This window comes from Mastigoproctus giganteus, chromosome 13, assembly GCF_048544385.1.
Source record: "Mastigoproctus giganteus isolate SK-2022 chromosome 13, ASM4854438v1, whole genome shotgun sequence".
In the NCBI taxonomy this organism is placed as follows: domain Eukaryota; kingdom Metazoa; phylum Arthropoda; class Arachnida; order Uropygi; family Thelyphonidae; genus Mastigoproctus; species Mastigoproctus giganteus.
Window position 1 is genome coordinate 88,436,386 of NC_143587.1, and position 14,012 is coordinate 88,450,397.

At 39.1% G+C, this 14,012-nt stretch overlaps 1 protein-coding gene across 1 annotated transcript in view; it reads left to right on the top strand.

Annotated features, from left to right (window-relative positions):
- The first annotated feature begins 314 nt into the window (after positions 1-314).
- Positions 315-14,012, top strand: part of LOC150076249 (plexin-B-like) — a 705,969-nt gene continuing 692,271 nt past the window's right edge. The window contains exon 1 of the mRNA XM_090387297.1: positions 315-375. The gene's annotated coding sequence lies outside the window, so the exon portion shown is untranslated. The remainder of the gene's footprint in view (positions 376-14,012) is intronic.

The following is a 14,012-nucleotide window of genomic DNA, read 5'->3' on the forward strand; positions in this document are numbered from 1 at the left end:
AACGTTCTGCTTCTCCATGGGAACAGCTAGTTCTTTATCATACATCCGTTTCAAAAAAAGCTGTGTTGTTCAGACCCGTTTTCGTAGTATACGGGCATATGTACTTAATTAATCTACATGCTATCATTTTGTGTTGCATTACCATGGAGACTCAAAGCCACACTGTTACCATAGTAACCACGGTTAACATAATTACGTTTTTTTTTTCTTTTATCAAGCTTAACTTATTGGTCTCTCTCTCTCTCTCTCTCTCTCATAAAATTTCAAATGTCGGCGCAGCAGTTTCTAATAAGTTATTAAATTTTGCAGGACTCTTGCAACTGTAATTTTGCTGTCTTCAAGAAATACTTTTTTCAAGATTCTTGCTTACAATTGGTAAGTAGTTATAGTTGATTTTTCTTATTATTTATTCTTAAAGGCCTTCTCAGTCGGGGTTGTATTTAGTCGACTTCTGAAAGAGTAAACTCCCTGCCCTCCTCCTTGACTTATTTCGGGTTTTTGAGCCCGTACAACATGTAAATGGGTCCGTGAACAGACGTAATACACGATAAGGTTCACATCTGGAGTTTTGCTCCTTTAGTTTTATTGGTCATAAAGCCCAGTGCTATCCTCTTGACTATGCATGAAGGAACAGAAGCTTGGATTTCAGTGTACGGAAGGTAATAGAGAGATACCTGATGGTTTTGCTTAATTAAATTTTCTTCTGGGCTTTTTTTCCTCTGGCTTGAAAAGAATAGCACTTTATATAGACTCTTTACAGTAGCAAATTTTAAGACATTGAGATTCATGTTGATATTGGGAAATTTTAAATTCTAATTTTGAAACTTACACCAATAGTATTTTGTGCAGTAGGCATAAAATGAAGTTTATCCTGACTCGCTTCTCTGCAGAAAACTTTCTGAGATAGTAAGATAAATTTCATCACTGATATTTTACAATTAAGTCATATTTTTCATCACAGCCATTCCTGATAATGGTAAAGCAATTGCAGGGAATCCTATAATCAGAAAGGAAACTTATTAGTTTCGTTTCTAACTCCAGCGTTAGTTATGAAGAAATGTTTAATCAGGAGTTTCTTTTTCATTTACTGATAAAAGCACATGTGTTGTTCTTCGCCCTTTCTCTGGATGTGACTGTACTTTTATAGGTAGGCTGTAGATATGGACCAGATACGGGAAGTGACTGATTAGCGTCATTTTCGAGATAACTTAATGGGGATCGAGAAGTTCAAAAGGGGTATTAGGACACTGATTTTAGGCACGTTGCTTTCGAAATCTTCCTTTTCTGAACACCAACTGTTCAGCTCGTGAGCGCAACATCCATAGCAGGAACCACGATGATTTCGATCGCGTTTCACCGGTCCATTGACCTTTAAGCTGCAACTGTGCTTATCCCATCTCATCTCAAGGACAGATAGTACTTTCTGAGTTAAGCTCTGCGCATGTAGGAAGGTTTTTGAAGCGAATGCGATCCCCCTAACCATGCACGAAGGACAGAAATGCGTGAAATGGCACCGAGCAACAGTTTCTCTACACCACTGTGCTAACCTTTAGTACTTTGAAACAACCCAAGTGTTGTTTAGAGAGAGACATTTGTTGTCACGTGTCTTTGTCGACAGATCGCTCTTTGGCAGTTTCTCGGGGTGCTAGTTTAGTCTGACGGCCATCTAAAGCCTTCAGGTATTTGTAACACTCAGCTGATAGCCCTCATCTCTGCTCTGGTTGGCAGGGATCGCATCCCTCACCTTTCATGAACAGCTTCTTGAACTCGCACGGAGTGGAGAAGACAGGGAGGAAAGAAGGTGAGGTGGGGGAGAGAAAGAAACTCGCGTCCCAAGTCTGTTTATTTATGGACCACCCGCGTGACGACATTTTCATAGACAAGGGGTGGTTCGGAAAGCCTGTTCGTCTGCTACAGTGTACTAGCCGAAAAGCAAGCGATGGGTAGGGGGATGGAAATGTACGACATCATTTCCTGAAAGTGTCATGTTTTGCTGGGTCTGGCAGTCACCGTGTGCTCTAAAGATAGCTCTGGGAGGGAGCAGATTGATAGTGAGGTGTCAGCCTACACGACAGACCAGCAACTCCGAAATCCCATAAATCAATAGTGCTTTGCTGACAGACGGGCTACCACAAGGGCGGCGTGTCGGAGAGGGGAGGAGAAAAGACGCACATCATCCTAAATCTTTGTGCACATACTTTGGTTTTGACAGCAGGTCTCTCTCTCGCTCTCTCAGATTGATAGCCGCGTGACATGGCATGTTTCTTACCAACAGGAGCGTTGTAATTGAAAGTATGTTAACCATCCTTCCATCTTTTCTTGAGATACAAGGAGGCTGGCAGCGGTCTGCTAATAGTCTTCATTCCCCTCCCCCTTCCATCACACCATTGGTTCGGTTGACGACAGTTGGAGATGGATTTTTCTGAATGGAAATAGGATCATTTAAGATTATGTGAGAAAATGTGACGTGGTGAAGACGAAGCAGAATTTCTGAACACGGTATGTATTCACTTTCATTGACTTTGCTTTGTCTTCCGTTTTGTGCAAACGTGCATCGTACTACGCTAGTCAAAATATGCAGACGACGATCGTTCCAGCTACAGTAAACTATAGTTGATAAGTGGGCATTATTTGAGGGGAGGAGTTAGAAGACGGTCGAAAGCATTTTAATCCTGTTCACTAAATGATTTCAGTCATACCTTGTTTCCGAAACGTTTTTACTGAAGAGGGCGCTTCCTAAAGTCTTCCTTCATCCAGTAAACATGGTATCACAGAGAGAGAGAGAGATGCGTGTTTGTATTTCTTGTTTTGTTCAGTTTTGATTACTAGGGTAGAATTTTTATTTTATTTTTTAATGTAATTGTAGTCTAGCTAAGTTATTTTCGACTTTCAGAGATTGTATTCACACCGATATATAGATATTGGTCTTCACCCGCACACGTGATGGCACTCTTCCAAGGACAGTGTAATAAGTACAGGAAATACTCATCAGTCACAGTAAGGGCCCCACTCTGGATGTAAAGGAACAGTTACATCCAAGTAGTGGGCTTATTCTATACTTTACATCATACCTTTATCGACTTCTACGCTTGATAATGATGTTTCATGTCCAGTGTGGGTGGTCTTTCGCCCAGTAGTTCGCTTATGTACCTGGCACTCTGCATTTCTTGCATTTTTCTTCCCTCTCATTTCTTCTGTCCACTTAAAACTCCGCTGGATTTCGGTTCGTTCGTCTTCGCAGCCATGAACTGGTCCTATTGTAGAGTAGTGAGTAAGTGCTGATAACTTCCAACAGACGTCACCAGGTGTGCTGCAATCTGGTTTAATGAACAATTCATGTTTTTCTATATACACTCTCCACTACTTCACCTTCTATATACACTCTCCACTACTTCACCTGTAATATCATTGCGTACCATCCTGTCTCTATATCAAGAAATGCACATTATGGGCATAAGGCGCATACATAAATAGTTTGCAACGTTTGACATATTCGCATCTCAAAAACAGGATCATGATAAAAATTAGTTTTGCATCTCGTGAGTGCAGTGGCAGATGGACTCCCCCCTCCCAAAAGTGTTGTCAATTTTCACAGGTTAACAGGGTTAAATCTGTACGAAAATAATGATAAATAATGACACATTAATATAAAATTCACAAATGTTGACAATTATAAGAGTCTATTTGTGCGATAGGAGAAATACTGTACATGAACATGTTTAATTTCTCTCAGTAATATCATTGGCGTGTTGTGTGCACAGTAGTGCTGCTCGCGAACGCTTCAGAGTTCCAAACCCTGTGTTAGAGTAATATGTTGTTTTTGAAGCAAAGTAACGCAGTATACATCCAGATCGTGAGAACTAAGCGACTCCAAAATGAAGTCTCCATAAATTATCAACATTAGTTCTATATAGGTTAGTCAGACGTGACTGAAGTGGTGCCTTATCTTAAGACTGACAGATTTGAATCTGTTGAGGAGGGATATACAATTCAGTAAGCCCTTCATAAATGAAGGGGGGGTACGAGGGAAGAACCTTTGGACACTCCGGAATGCTCAGTTCACTACAAGAGGACTACTTATTTCGCAGTTATGATAGCATGAAACAGTGATTGTTGAACAGAAATAATTCTCCACAGAAACCACGATGTAAAAAATGATTTTGGCTAGAAATCTAAACTATAGTAAGACATGTGTATATGTAAAGAGCAGCACTGGAAACGTATGTTCAACTCCGCCTCGTGTCGCTGCGAAGAACAGAATCAACTGTAAAAGGGCCAGAAATGTGATTGGTGTAGTTTTGTTGTTGTGGGTACTCGTCCACACCACTAGAAGGTGGGCCAGTCCCAGTAAAACACGTACATAGGAGACTCTGGCCACCTGGTGTTGGAAGATGGGCCAGGATACTCTGGTGGCTTATTCTAGAGAGGAAGCAGAGGAAAAAATGTTCCAGATGCATTAGAGTAGCCCACTCTAGGCAGAACGCGAGGGAAAAAAGAAAAGAATTATCAGGTGCACCGGAGTAACTGACTCCAAGGGAGAAGGCGACAAAAAAAATATATATATATAAATTTTTTTTTTTTTTTTTTTTTGCTGCGGACTTTTAGTTTTCTGCATGAGTACTGTTCAATTGTCTTGCGTCAGCGTGGGTTCGCCTTCTACGCTCGAAGACCTGCGCAGCGCAAGAGATTCTGAGAGATTCTGGTTGATGTTTGGCACTGCTCGTATAACAGTTCTTATATCGCCGTACAGCGGACATTCAAGAAGGAGATACTTCCAGTTCTCCTTTTCTCCCCAGAAACAGCTATCTGTTGTCGATATCCTAGCTGAAAAAGTTTCTCGTTGAGGGAACCGTGTCCAGTGACCAAGGAGGATTCCATGGTTAGTGACAGCCAGGACTTAACGGTTCCAGTGAAAGACCTCTGGAAGGAATTTTCTGGTGACGGCGCCTGTTTCGGAGGTATCCTATCTGGTTTGCCGAATGTTTATTAGTTAATTGTAGCACCTATGTCTTTCGGCTTTGGGGGGATCAGTGTTTAGGTCCAGTTCAGTGTCAAGAATTTTATTTGGAATTTTCTTCTTGATCCTGAAGGCCTCGATAGATGTATAAATCCAGTGGTAATGTTCCGGCGATCACTTGTGAATGGCAGCTGTGGACACTGTGCGGCAAATTCTATGAGTGGACAAAAGCATGCTTCGCTGGATGGAATTAAGCTTATCTCTCATTTTGATTAGCTTCACTCTATGAAACCACGCTCCAGCCGCGTATGTCACACGTGGCATAGTGTTTGTGTTGGCCGCCGCGTATGTCACAATGGGCAAGAGACCGCTTTGTAGTATAAGGAGAGTGTTTTATTTGAGAGTCCCCAGTCACATCTGGAAACTAATGATGGCCTCTGAAAATATTTCAGTCTTGGTCCCTAAGTACATAGATGCTGACGGAAACTCAGCTTATGGTCACTAATCACCCACAGTACTTTCGCCTGTGTTACAATCGGGACTTGCTTTCCAGATATCTTGATTTGTGGCGGGCGTCTGAGATCTAGCTTGTATTTGAAGAATATCATTTTTGTTTTGTACGGATTGATTTGTAGTTTGTGGAGCGCCGTCCAGGAGTTGAGATCGGACAGAATACGGTTTGCTTTATACGCTAGGTCGAAGCTGAATTTTCCAGAAACAACGGTTGTGAGATCTGCGAAAGCATCCAAGGGCCTCGTGAGCTAGCTGTGGAGGACCATATTCCAGATAAGGAGCCCTAGGACAGAACACTGTGGGCACCCTCGAGAGGTCTGTCTGGCTGGTTACCTGCAGGAATTTCGATTTTTACTACAATCTCGCGCTCTGTGAAAATTCCGAAAGAGTTGATATAGCTGGAGGGAGCACTGAGCCTGGTGGAGGCGTGCCAATACGTTGTCCCACCAGACAGTGTCAAACTGTAGTAAGAGTGTTTATTGTCAAACGGCACCAGGGGTTTTCCCCATCTAAACTATAGTAAGATGATGCAGAAGTGACGTAAGTGCCGACAGTCGAAAAACTTATGCGAAACTGTGAAAAAAGTGCGTTTTTGACAAAAGAGTGATCCGCCAGTGAAGACTATGAAAATGGACAACATGAAAATAATCCGCCAGTGAAGACTATAAAAATGGATAACATGAAAAACAAAGTTTTTCGCGCATAAACACAATGTTGCTAGTAGAAACACATAATGGTGTTGGCAACACAACAGACAAGGCTTGACATCATTTGGTAAGCAAAGAAATGATTTGTTCTGACACGCACAGAAAAACCAAGTTACCTAGATGCTCAGCTATTGGCCGCCGAGCCGATATCTCAATTATAACACCTTTACTTGTCGCTGCATGCTTTATTAAAGATGGATACGCATGGTAGATTAACGCGTGCAATTGCAGTGTCGTCTAAATTAGAGGACATTTTGTTTTTGCACCTTCATAAAAACATTAAAATTAGCGACACCAAGCAGCCGTTACTTTTCTTCTTAAATTTTAAACATTCAGCAGAACATGGCTGGTGCGTGTGTGTATATATATTAACAAAAAATACAAAATAATTCTAAATTACATTAACAGAGAACGTAATTTTCTCTGAGCTAATCTAAATGGATGGTGATCACATGACTCAATGTGTGCAGGCTATTCAACTGTAAATGCCAACAGACGATGCCAGAGTCGTTTTAATGATACCTCGAGCTATATTGGCAAACAATGGCCTGCACAGTATCACGTGACGTTAACAATGTGGCGCACTTCTGTTGCTGTTTAAATTGAATAATGCTACGAGCGTTCTAATGAAAATACGGGTTACTCAATAGCTAAGGTCATTCTGTACATCCCGCGAAATCCTGTTTCGTAGCCACGGTAATAAAAAGGCTGTCACATGTTTTTTCCTTAAATCTCGCTGCAGCAACCTTTTGAGAATAAATTACTCTTTCCTTAGTTGTTTTATTTCAGCGACTGCCGATAACGTCCCTTCTAAGGCTCCTTTGAGCGTTTTTACTGCGTCGCATAAAAACCCCTCTCTATGGTGTCGAGATGAACAACCCTTATTGTGTATCGCCACACAGATCACGACCTCCGAGCGCAGAATTCATTGAGGGCAGTTTAAAGTTAATGGCTTCTATATGTAATGCTACTGCCGCTTTCTCGAGCACTTTGGAAAGTAGAAGTCGGACCCGGCTTAATGGCTAATGTCCTACTCACGATGACCATTAAGTCAACAAAATGACCCGCAGAACAAGGTGGCCCATCGTCGCGAGATGTGAATGATGCCGCCAGCAAGGCTAGTAATCATGTGCACGTCGAGTGACAGCGACGGCTATTTTGACGGAAAAGATGAATGGCCAACGACAGAAGCCAACAAAATGCGCGTTTAATCTTCGATTAACGGGCTCCAGGGCTGCTCAGGGACGCTACTTAGTCAGAGTAACAAGTGCATGTGGACAGGGTCTTCGCGAGTTTCTTTATTATCCGCCTACAAGGGGAAAAACAAAACAGAAGAAGCCACAGGACCTCTTGCTTCACAGAAGGTTGCGTTAGCTTGTCAATTAAATGAAACGAGTTACATTATTTTAGCTCTAGAAGTGTTTCCTAAAATGCGTACATAGGCCGAAGATGCAGTTTTTCAGCTTACAAGGATATCAGACTAAGCGGATTTTAATTTTACCCTAAAGGAAAATTAAGATAAATACATTCAAGGGAAAAAAGGGTTGGGGGGGAGAGTAAGGTCGATTAAAGCATTTCAGGAAATGGAAACTGAAATTCTTACGGTAAGATTAAACCATCTGGTGATGGGAAATGTCGAGATTTTTATAATAGGAAACGTTTTTGGCTTCTATCACGTGACCTGCAGTGAGGAGTTAACGCTTTTCAGATTTCACTTTAGCCACGGGCTTCACTTCTTCCCCAGATTTGCTACTGTATTTTCTCCCTCGGCTAACGTACAATTCTGCTATTTCTGCCCGTTGTGGTAGACCAAGCCCTCAACCTGAATTCAAGAAAGGCAGTGGCATCTGTCAAACTTCAGAAAGATATTTTCCCACTCCCCATGAAGGGAGGTAGACAACGCGGAAGGTACAGCTGCGGACCATGTGGCAGCGGGGTGCATTTACATCCCACAAACGGATTGGCAGAAGTCAAAACCTCCCGCTAAAAAGGCTAACCTATGTTTCGAAGCGAAGACAACCATCGGTCAACGTGGCCTAAGTGATTGCGAAAAACGAACTTAGCTCTCTTTCAAGAGGTAGGAAGATTATCAAAGAATCCTATTAATATTAGAGTTGATTTTAGTGAAGATTATCAAAGAATCCTATTAATATTAGAGTTGATTTTATTATTACGTCTTTCCTTATGGGATTTTGTTATTAGTAGTAGTATTATAGGATGCTTCGTAAACAGTTTTAAGTCTAAGTATATTATTATTACTTGTTACTCCCTGCGACAGCCTATAACTGTGAGGGTCGGGGAGGTGTCTTTACAGACTTCAGACCGAGTAGACACATTTTTCCCCCCATACAAAATATTTTTAATAAGCCCAAATACAATATATCATGAAAATCTGTGTACTGGGAGTACCTCTGTTACATGCAAATGGACGGATAGACATGACGAATGCAATAGGCGCTTAGCATATATTTTGCGAACGCGCCTGAAAACACTTCTGTCCCAGTGGAAGGAAATTGGAGGTAATATTAGATTACATACCATTTATGAAATGGACTTATATACTCCAGACATTTTGCAGTCATTTTCAGTACTAGATCTGCAGTTGTTGATAAGAGTCCGTACATACCAGCTTCCGGTAAAGTGCATTGGTACACAGTTTTTTAGGATTAATAATAGTTAGTTCTCTAACTATTTGAAAAATACTTCAGTTTATTCACAGAGAAGAATCTCTGCAAACTATCCAACTGTGTCAGCTTGCTTGATTGCTCCTCAGAAGTCCAAATCGTTTGGGTTCGGTATGAGCTCAGTTTTAGGCGCACCTGGTATTTATGTTATTAGTTGCGCGAGCATCAGATTTTTAGTTATCACCACTTGTCTCAAAGGCGTGGTGTCTGAGTTTGTGTATAAGATAGCTTGAAATGGTAAAAGGTTTACCAGAAATTCTGTTTAGCCATCTCAGGGGCAAGTATTCAGGACCAAATTTGGGATAAATAAAGGGGAATGGGAATTTCACATTTCTGTATGTTTTGAATCTCTGATTTTGAGTTTTCGGTGCCAGTAACAGGCGGACTGACTCAAATCCATGGCAGTATACCGTGTTCATTCCCCATCTGAACATGGTAGTGCACAGAGTTCAGATGGTGAATGGTGCATCTTAGGCCATTAGAGGTATTTATATATGCTCAACCACTGGATAACTTTAACTCTTAAGGTTTTCTTTAATAAGAAGTCCTTCAAATTAACGAGACAAAAATACAAACTTTGCTCCATTTTTCGACATTCTAGTAGATGCTAAAGATGCCAGTTTGCTAAGTTAAAAAAAAAAACCTTAGATTTCCTTCGCGTGGTTTCGGCTATTCTGCGTATTAATGAATAGTTTTGTTGGATTTATTTTCTGAGTCAATATGAAGAAAACTTCTTACAGATCGTGTACTTCGCGTTACTACAGCATCGTAAAAATATAAAACGAAAGAATATTTTCACCTCTTTACACTCCAGCTTTACACAGCCCTTCTTCCTCTGACAAGTAACTTGTTTGTTGCCTTAGAATTTTGTTTGAACTCCTTTTGAACCAAAATGAATTCAACTGGAAACCGAGCAAATAAAAAAAAATAAAATAAAAACCTGGCAAAGCAGAATTATAAATCTTCGGGTAAGTTATTTAATCTGCAGAGACCATTTTTTCACCACCATTTTTTTTCTTCTATTTTTAACCCTTCTGTATTTTAATAAGAGGAGCCAAAGTTAGCGAGTAAACATGACCCTTGCCATCTAAACACAAATATATAGCAGTTGGAAGTTTAATTTTGTAACCTCTCCAACAACACGCTACTAATCAACTTTCTTCTTAAAATATAAGAGATAAAAATCTTTCCAAATATTTCCTAATTTGCTTGGCTAATACATCTTATTTGGGCTTCTTTTAAAGCGTTCCTTCTTTATATTCTCGTGGGAAATTTCTCTTTCGTTTGATCATTAAGATTAAAATGAATTTGACAAAATTTCAGCTGGGAAGAAAGAGCAGGCAAAAACTGAACGTATATTTTTTTTTCCTCCCTGAGTTAACGTCATTCGGTTAGCTCCTATGAGATATAAAACACTAGAAGAATATGTACATAAAGAAAAAAGGTGCACTTTACTTCCCCCTCGCACCTTAACAAGTGTATATGAATATATCTGTTGACAAATACGCATTAAACTCCTGGGAACAGATGTAACTTGCCAACAGTCTGAATTGTGCACGAGAAATCTCCATGGTAACACTTGTTAAGTAAATGCTTTTCAGTTGGAAAATTGCAACCATTTTCGCGGATAACCGGTTTAGTTTTTCTTTCTTTCTTTCTTCCTTTCTTTCTTCTTTTTTAGATTCAGTGCTTTGCACGAAAACAACGTTTTTATTTCGTTATCTCTCACTCTCTCTCGAAGCGCGAACCTTTTAGAAAGTGAAAACTCCACGGTGAAAGAGTAAGGCATGTTTGAAAAGAATAATTACCATCTTCCTGTACGCTTTGTTTTCTCTCCGTTCTTCGAAGCGAGTGAGGTGTAATTGATAGCTGCACAATAGAAAGCAACCTCTCCTTGACAAGCACCTGGAAAGCTACAGGTAATAGTGTCTGCTCGGTTTAATTTCTATTTTAGGCCTCATATCACCCTTTATTGTGATCTGTATACCTTGTAGCAAATCATTTGCCTATTTATACCCCACCGAGTTTAACTACTGGTCGAGCTCTGGGACTGCAAGACAAATTTTCCATTACGTTCTCGAAATGTATTAAAAACGAGTAATTTGAATGCAAATTATCAAGTTCCCACCGATTTCCTATTGACATTATGTGATCACATTGTATGCGGTTTGGCTTATTAGTGTAGATCTAGTTGAATAATTGTGTGTGTGTGTGTATACGGTTTGTGTTATTTGGATTTTGTTTCATGGTGTCTGCGTTAACTGAAGATAATGTTCAGATTGCAATTTTTTTGCAACTACGAATTGATTATTTATTTTTTAATGAAATATAGTTAGTATATAATTTGAATTATTTTTGATTGTCGTTGCATTCAGACTCTTATTTCAATTTTCAACTCGGTAAATCATTTTAATAAAGTTAGTCTAACAAAGAATTCTCGGTGTGTGCTGTGGTAGGTACATCGCGTTTTGTTGTGCCTTCGAGTAAACGAGTCAGCTGCAGAATTATGTGAATTATTAATTCACATAATTATAAATAAAATTTTTTTCGTTTCAAATAAAAAAAAAAACAAAAAACCGTAACCTATAATAACAATCAAAGGTATTCAAAACGTAACTTGCAACTACCATTTTCTAATACTAGGATCCAGCTGCCACTGCTACGTGTAAAATATGTATACTGTGTAGAAAAAAAATTGTGAGATATTCTAAGGGCTAAAATAAAGTGAAAGGGAAGGGGGGGGGAACCATTCAATTCTGAACGGTTACGGTTGAATGGTAAATGAAAAAGAATAAGCAAACAGGTACCTAAATTTAATGTGTATTCATACTAGATATTCGTTTGCTTATTCTTATTTATTATTTTTAAAATTGAAAACTTCACACACATTCTTTAAAATTCAAACAGCCATAGTCCCTTAACCTTTCAGAATCGGACACATTTTATTTATTTTTCTTATTTTGGATCTTAAAATACGTGCCAGAATTTGCACGAACTTTTGGGACACTGTAATAAGTGAGTGAACACACTCATTTATATCAAAATTTGATATAAATGAGTGTGTGTTCCACATGAAATAAAATAATAATAATGTATATAAATACATTTTATATTACAGTAAAGAGGCGGCAGTAAACACCTCGCCGAAGAATTATAAAACTATAATAACATGAATTTAAAAAAATAATAATAAAATAAAACACACAACACGCTTTTAAAACACACACGTACTTATTGTGCGTGTGTGTTTTAAAAGCAAGTCCGAACTTGAACATAACAGGTTCCTTGAATAGGGGTTTCCATTGATAAATTCTTATAGGCGATCCACGTGCACAACCAGTACGGCCTCAAATCAGTTGATGTTGTGGAGATTACTTAGAGATCGATTATGTGACTTCAGTTTTTGTCGTCTAAGAATTTACAAAGTTGGCATCCAAGAATTGAGTTAGCTGGAGTTTTTGATAGGGGAGGAAGCGATCCGATAAGCTCAGCCTTGAAGAACGAGCAGCTAGCATGGGATTGGAGCGGAGTTGGGGGAACCTCCAGCACACTGAGGTCCCAAATTTCTAGTGTTAAAATACAGTACCAAGTGGCTTCGACATGACACTATCTTTGCCTGGGACCTGACAAGCTAAAGCAGTGTCTAAATTGCATTATACACAGAATAGTGTGTGTGTGTGTGTAATATTTTCTGCTGCATGCTATAAAAGAGACCATAATAAATATTTAATATAGAATAACTTTATTACATTTATATATTTATATGAAAACGAATTTATTATATAAATATTAATTCAGAGTGAATGGTTGAAACCAATTTATTTTGTTTATTTGTGCCATTTTAGCTAAATTAAGATTTATTCTGTTTCATTATTATTTACAGTTGCTTTTTCATGCTGTTTCATTTTTATTTATTTATTTTGGATTATTATCATGGTTTGTTTTCAGTCTTTTCATGAGGCTTACAGAACAAGCATATCGGCACCAGAAATTATTACTACGTAATAATTGCTGGTGTGCTTGTTGATTCCTTATATCTTTGGAAACATTAACTCTCCGGAAACAATTGCCTAAAGGACATGTAGTACTCAGTGTGCACCTTGCGAGAGGGAAGGAAACAGCTTATTAGGATTAGCTATGTTCAAACCAAAGATCGGATTATAACTCCAAAATGATCGATGCATTTAGAGACGAAAGATATTGATTTCCTCTGACTATTTCAATTAAAAGTTGCCACATCCCACTGAGCTCAGTGGGATGTGGCAACTTAACCATATGTTATGAACACTTACATATTATATGTTGCAAATTTTAAAAAAAGATATTCTTTTTTTGGTGTATCTTTATAAATTTGCGTATGCCAATTCCGGATTTGATCTTAGTTTTATGTAACGGTGGTTTCCTAGAAATGAAAGAAAAGTAAATATGCACTTATGTGCAGTAAATATCAGATTTATTAATGATTTTCTAATTTCTGAAAACAAAAGAGTATTAATCTTCATTACAAGTAAAACAAGTTTTAAAAAATTCCAAATTAAAAAGTAGACTCCCCTTTGGGGTAATTAGTATAAAAAATCCTGAAAAATGTACGTTTTTAATGTTATTTTTTTGTGGTCATTGCTGTCATTTTGAAACAAGAACCGGAGATACAGTTGCTCATCATAGCTTTAACCCACCTTCGTTGCCACCTCTTCTCCATTGAGTTTATATCCTGGTGGAATCTCCCCCAATGCGCTTCACTAGCATCGCCCAGATTTTGTTCCAAAAAATAAAAAAATCAGGTAAGAGTGAAAGCAATGGAGCTTTATGGACATTCTGGATAGCTCATACCACTTTGCTCATACCATTTTGCCACAATTTTTAATCGACTTGTCAACTAGTTCTTTATTATTTTCACTTTTAGTATTACCGAGAAAGCCCCACTACAAGACGAAACAATTTCCAGGTATTTTGCTCAGCAATCATTTTGTTTTCCAGTGCCAGAGAAGCCGACACTGCTTACTATGTGTGCCGCCTCCGTAGCCAGGTGGGAAGGAGCAGCAGTGCGTAGCACACGCTTCTTGATTAGACCGGGGTTCGAGCCCGTCACCACCAAATACGGAGAATGCGGAAAGGTCAGGGAATGACCACCGCATATCCCGGAGCAATATG